Source organism: Canis aureus, chromosome 20 (genome assembly GCF_053574225.1).
Source record: "Canis aureus isolate CA01 chromosome 20, VMU_Caureus_v.1.0, whole genome shotgun sequence".
Lineage (NCBI taxonomy): Eukaryota > Metazoa > Chordata > Mammalia > Carnivora > Canidae > Canis > Canis aureus.
Genome location: NC_135630.1, coordinates 36,893,488 through 36,900,087, shown reverse-complemented (window position 1 = coordinate 36,900,087; position 6,600 = coordinate 36,893,488). Strand labels below are relative to the sequence as shown.

Sequence of the window (6,600 nt, the reverse complement as noted above, 5' to 3'; positions counted from 1 at the left end):
TGAAAGAACGCTTGTATGAATTCGGCCCTGGTGGGTACTGAAGCTAACTAAGAGCGAGGAAGGGCAAAAAGGCACTAGGCTACAGGAGAGGGCACTTGGCAAAAATGATCACAAAAAGAGGTGCCGCTCCCAAGTCCCTCCTCCCATCATTTCAGCTGAGATCACCCAGCCCGGATGCATCTGTCTTATCACAAATGAGTTTGTACCATCAGTAAAATATGAGTGCACCTGGCTAAAAACCCTCACGTGATAACATTACATTTATACACGTTATTAGAATGAATTAATTCAATTTTTTGGAGACTTTATTCATGAGAGACAGAGAGAGAGGCAGAGACACAAGCAGAGGGAGAAGCAGGCTCCCTGCGGGGAGCCCGATGCTGGACTCGATCCCAGGACCCCGAGATCACTCCCTGAGCCAAAGGCTCAACCACTGAGCCATCCAGAGCCCCCGAGTTAATTCAATTTTTAAAGCACACCGTTCCTGGCACATAGAAGGCACCCGGGCGTTTGTCTTATAAAAGAACATGTTTGTTCTTTGTCTGAGCGTCTATTTTAGGAGAGGAAATGATTCAAAACTGCATCCTAAAACCTGTATCCTCTATTAGCATTGAAGTTGGGACGACTCGGCGGCCAAGAGGTCTGGTTTTCCCCTTTAAAACAGGTTTCGGCCCTTCCGTCGGGTCCCTAAGGTCAGTGGGTCCAGCAGGGGTCGCAGTTCAAACACCCAGTTGCGGCGGCGGGGCCAAGGGGGCGGGGCCAAGGGGGCGGGGCCAAGGGGGCGGGGCCACGGCGCCCCGCCCCCCGCCTCCCGCAGCCCGCCCTCCCCCACCTCCCCAGGTCCGGCCTCCAGCGCACCTGCGTGTCCCCCGCGCCCGCGCCCGCGCCGCTGCAACCTCTCCTGCCGGCGCGAGCTGGGAGGGTTTTGGACTCGCCTCTCGCGAGATCGCCTCCAGCGGCGGCCGCCGCCGCTCGTGGCCGCTGAGTGGCGGCGTCTGCGCAGCCGCCATGTTCGGTTGCTATGCAGTGGCCCGGGAGACGGGGTGTGCTTGAGGGAGGAGGAGACGGAGGAGGAGGAAGAGGAGGAGGACAAGGAGCGGGTAGCGCGAGCTCCTCTTGCACTCTCACACACGGACGCTGCCCGGGATTACCCGCCCGCTCGCGCCGCGCCGCGCGCCCCTTCTCCGCTCCTCGCGGCCCCCCACATTGTTCTCTCAGGACTCCTGGGTCCCCCGGGGCTGAAGCCGGGGCCTGAGGCGGGGACCGCGGAGGCCGGGCTGCGGCCGGCCCCGTCCTCCCCCGCTCGGGGCTCCCCTCCCCCGCGGCGCTTCGGGGGTGTGTGGATTATCTCATCCCCGCAGGGAGGTGGGAGAGCGCGCCGCCCGCCCCCGCCCCCGCCCCCGCCCCCGCCCCCGGCGGCGCCGGCCCGCGGCAGCCCCGCAGTATGAGGTGGTGCTGGCGGCTCGGGGCCGTGGCGCGGCCGCTGCGGCGGCGGCTGCTGGGGGGGCGCTGACGGGGCCCCCGGGAGCTTCCCCGCGGCGCGCCCGGGCCTCCGGGCTCTCCTCCGGCCGAGAGGACGCGGCTGTGCTACGAAGGTAAGAGGCTCCGGGCTCCCGGCCGGCCTGTCGGCCCTGCGCGCGGCCGGGCTGGTACCTGGGCGTGCGGGGCGGGCCGGGAGCGCCAGCCCGAGGCACCAGCTTGGATTCCAGGGGCGACGAGTGATGCTTGGCCTCCGCCCCCCCCCCGCCCCCGCTTTCTTCCCGGGACCTCGGCTCCGGCAGCTCCTGGGGGTTCTGGGGGGAATATGTTGTGGGTGAGCGAAAGGAGCAGGGGCGTTCCACGGGACCTGAACTCTACTACGGCTTGGAATCGGAGTTCTCCCATTGTTGGTAGGACCCCCCCCACCCCCTTTTTTTAAATTGGCTCCTAGGAGCGCCTCTTGCATGTGCCGCCTGGGCAGCTTGTCTGTACCATTGGAGCGTTAAGCCTCTCGTGATTCCACCGGCTTCTCCTTGTATTTAGGAATCTGTAGTTGGGCCAAGAAAAAGTTGGGATGTAGCTTAAGCGGACGCACCGATGCATTTCCCAGGGTCTCCTTAAAATGGGACAGCCTGCCATCGCACGGGTCGGTGTACTGGTGTTTCCGCGAAAATTGGAGCGGGAGGCTCTTGTGTCTAGGTTTGCCGTGTATAATGACACCACCACGGGCGAGAATGATTTTGTAGGATTTTCAAGCGCTTGTTCCGGGGAAACCTGTATATCTACAATATACCAACTGCTTTTATTTTTATTGTCATTTATTTATTTATTTATTTATTTATTTTTACCAACTGCTTTTAAATCAGAGTGAGAGTAATATTTAGGTTTATGCGACCAGATCGTGGATCTAGTCGCAACAGTACAGCTTAGCACAAGTTTATGGAAGGGGGGGGAAAAACCCAGGCCCCCAAAAGCCGACGTATCCGACTTGTAAAAGATGATTTGAGTAAAAAGACTATGGAACAGTAAAAGCCCGGACGTTTTTTTATCCTGATTTTTGAACCTTAACATGCCAGAGAGAACAATTACTTTTCGTTTTTTTTTTTTTTTTTTTTTAAAGGGATGAGGAACAGACCTTAAAATAAATGGTGGTTCAGAGTCCAAAGTGTGCTTGATGGAATAGAGCTAGATATATCAGTTAGATCTTAAATTTGATGAAAATAGAAATTAAACCTATAGATTTCTTTCAAAGATTTATCATAAGCAAAAGTTTGTATAGAACTTCTTTACTGACTCATATTAAATAAGACTGCAATCTTTTGTTGACTCCACAATTTTTTGTCAGAATAAACTTATGCTCCAGTTACCACAAAAGCTATTTTTATGTCTCTGTTTTTTTTTTTTTGTTGTTGTTGTTGTTTGTTTTGTTTTAATGACACAGGTATCTTTGTTACCATTTTTCACTGAAACGTGCATGGGTGGTTTGGTTTATAAGAAAAACATGGTCTTTTAGTACATGGGATATTTATGATTTAGCTGATGTGTTCTAAACATCTGGCAAGAGATTAAAACACACACACACACACACACACACACACACACGGAGCCATTACTATTCTGCAGTTTTTATTAGCAGTGAATAGGTTAAAGTTTATTAAGTTAGAAAATCTCAGGTTCCTCAAAAGTACTAATTGAGAGGATATGACCTTACTGCCGGTTTCCTAACCTGCTTATAGCCTTACTGCTGTGGGTATCAAATTGTTTCAAACTTGTGGTTATTTTCTTACCTTCTAACTAAATATCTTTTAAAATGTCTCTACTAACTTGGTTACTTTAAATTGGTGACACCCAATTTCTAATTTAGACTAGGCTTAAAACCAGCATTGATTGAACACACTTGCTAAAAATACTTTCTGGGTCAGATGTACTTAGAATGCAGCCTCAGGAAAATTTCATTTGACCTGTTCTAATGTGACCAGTGTACACTTCATTATTATTGAAGGACTTTAAAAAATTATAGACTCTCACAGATTAGATTTCAGCAGTTCAGGCATAGAAGCCTAACATTTTTTAATGTATGAAGACTTTACGTAGGATAGTAATGAAGACTTCTTTTTTTTTTAACTTTTTTCATTAAAAATTATGTGAATCCCCCGAATATTGTTAATCTCTCATTTGTATATTCAAAATATTTTAGTTTTATCTAACACAATTAATTTTAGTTGTAAAGCAACAGTATAATGTGCAGTGTTATCTCTTTAGCATTTATTTGGCTTGTTCTGGACTCTTTAAGGGGGATCATTGGTCATGTTTTTGAGTAAATTATCTTTAAGGACCAAGGTAAGAGAATGCCAGATAAATTTCAAGGAGACACTGAGAGGACCCTCTTCCCCCGCCCTTTGCGAGTTAATATGGTCAGTTTTAAGCAACAAGAAAGCTTTAAGAATTATTCCACCAAGTGAGACTTCGTGGAATGTCTAAACTTGAACGTTTAAATGTTCTTTATGTTAGTTTTTAGGAGTGTAAAAATGATGGCCTTATGAGAAATGTTAAAGTCTTTTTAACTTAATGTAGCTGAGTATGACTTTTGTTGTTTTTCTGTGTAATTGCATGTGTGTTGTGAAGTTTTTTATATGCTGTAGTCTAGATTTGTTAAACTTGTCAGTTTACTAGATTAAGCTGTGAAACTGGAAATTAGTTTAACATTCTGGAAATCCTTTTTTATAACTGTTTACCAGGAAAGTATTGTTAAGAGGAATGTGTTATTTCTTCATTTAATATTAATTAGTAGTACAAATGGTGAGAAGGAATGTAATGTAGAAGTACTGTAGTACTTTATTGCTGTGGAAGTGCAGTATCTAGGGACAGTGTAATTTATTTCTTTTCCTTTGCATGATTGGTCAGTAGAGTCATATTTAAAATAGGATGGGAAATAAGGGGGGAATTTATTACATTCTCTTCTAATTCATTAGCGGCATTTCCCCCTACCTTCATTCTTTATTTCGTTAATCTTCAGTAGCTACGCTGGAAGAAAGGTGCAAGTATTTGAAAAAATTGGTAGGAACAGATTGAAAATTAGGTACCGTGGCTTATCTTGAAGGGAAGATATTAATTGGGGTGTTCTTGTGTTTGTATCTTTTTTTTTTTTTTAAAGATTTTATTTATTTATTCATGAGAGACAGAGAGAAAGAGAGGCAGAGACTCAGGCAGAGGGAGAAACAGGCTCCATGCAGGGAGCCCAACGTGGGACTTGATCCCAGGTCTCCAGGATCAGGCCCTGGGCTGAAGGCGGCGCTAAACCGCTGAGCCACCCGGGCTGCCCATGTTTGTATCTTTTAATAAAGCTGTTATATAGAGGAGTAGAAAGAAAAAAGTATCCAAAATGGAAGGATTTGCTGTTATGTGCCAGACAGTGTAAAGGGTCTCCTCATGTTATCTCACATAATCATCAAGTATACTTTGTGAGGTAGGCATTATTAATCCCCTGCTTCCCCATTCCCCCAAATGGGGTAAAAGAGAAATGAAATAACTAGTCTAGGATCACACTGCTAATAAGCAGAATTAAAACTAGGTCTGTCTGACTCTGAAGCTTACTCTGTAGATTATGCTGTCCAATTAAACTTTCTACAATGATAAAAATACTGTCTCTCTGCACTGTCAGGTATGGGTAGCCATTAATCGTGTGTGGTATGGATCACCGGAATGTGACTATCATGCCCGAGGAACTGAATTTAAGATTGTATTTAATTTTAACCATTTTAAATTTAAATAGCTAGATATTCCTAGTAGCCATAATATTGGATAGCACAGCTTTAGATCTTGCTGCCTAGAAAATCTGAGTCTTAGTGTTGAATCTCTTACTAGTTTATTTATGACATTTAGGCAAATTATTTAGTTCTTGAGCCTCAGTTTAATCCATTGTGAAAATGAAGAGGTTGTCACTAAAAGATTATCTCTAGCATCCCTTCCTACTCCAGAGTTCTGTGATTCTTACTAAAATGTGCAGTGGTATTTAATATTTGAAAGCATATCTGAAAGGGCCCCTCTTTCCAAAATACTCACCCCTTACGTAAACATTTTTGTTTAGTCAGTTTTTCTTTCTCAGAAGAGTTTGTATAAAGCACACATAAAGAATGATGGATTATTCCCCCTAACCTGTTGTCCCGTCCCATGTCCCCCTCCCCCCCCATTATTAAACATTTTTTTAATCAAAGACAGTACTTTACCTTGGAACAAAGTTTGAATCTTTATTTATTTTTTTTTAAAGATTTATTTGTTTATTTATTCATGATAGAGAGGCAGAGACACAGGCAGAGGGAGAAGCAGGCTCCATGCCGGGACCCCGACTCGGGACTCGATCCCCAGGCTCCAGGATCTTGCTCTGGGCCAAAGGCAGGCGCCAAACCGCTGAGCCACCCAGGGATCTCCAAGTTTGAATCTTTAAAGACCATATATCAGCATGCTGCCTTCCCATTTATTTAAATTTTTTAAAAAGCATCTTAAAAATTTTTTATCTATTTATTCATGAGAGACAGAGAGAGAAAGAGAGACAGGGAGAGGGAGAAACAGGCTCCATGCAGGGAGCCTGACGTGGGACTTGATCCCAGGCTCCAGGATCAGGCCCTGGGCTGAAGGCGGCGCTAAACCGCTGAGCCACCCGGGCTGCCCTGCCTTCCCATTTAAGGATGTGTCTGTTACAGTTCCCTGTTACTTATCAAATTAATTTCAAACTTGGCCTTGAAGACTTTCCACCAATTTCATCTCACTAACCTTGTTTCTCATTCTTGCTTAAAAAGAAAATATTCTTGTTTTTTCCTCTGCCCTTGTTTTCTCAGTTTAAACATTCCTGTGTTTCCTTAAATCTTCCTCAAAATTCACCTCCCCCCCCAGAAGAATGCTGTTTAATCCATTTTATAATCATCAGTTTATTTATTTATTTATTTATATAAATATTTTTTAAGATTTTATTTATTTATAGAGACAGAGAGAGAGGCAGAGACACAGGCAGAGGGAGAAGCAGGCATCATACAGGGAGCCTGACGTGGGACTCGGTCCAGGGTCTCCAAGATCATGCCTTGGGCTGCAGGCGGCGCTAAACCGCTGCGCCACCGGGGCTGCCCT

The 6,600-nt window shown here is 45.7% G+C and overlaps 1 protein-coding gene across 1 annotated transcript in view; it reads left to right on the top strand.

Annotated features, from left to right (window-relative positions):
• The first annotated feature begins 1,438 nt into the window (after window positions 1–1,438).
• PTPN4 (protein tyrosine phosphatase non-receptor type 4) overlaps window positions 1,439–6,600 on the top strand; it is a 207,697-nt gene continuing 202,535 nt past the window's right edge. The window contains exon 1 of the mRNA XM_077861382.1: window positions 1,439–1,595. The gene's annotated coding sequence lies outside the window, so the exon portion shown is untranslated. The remainder of the gene's footprint in view (window positions 1,596–6,600) is intronic.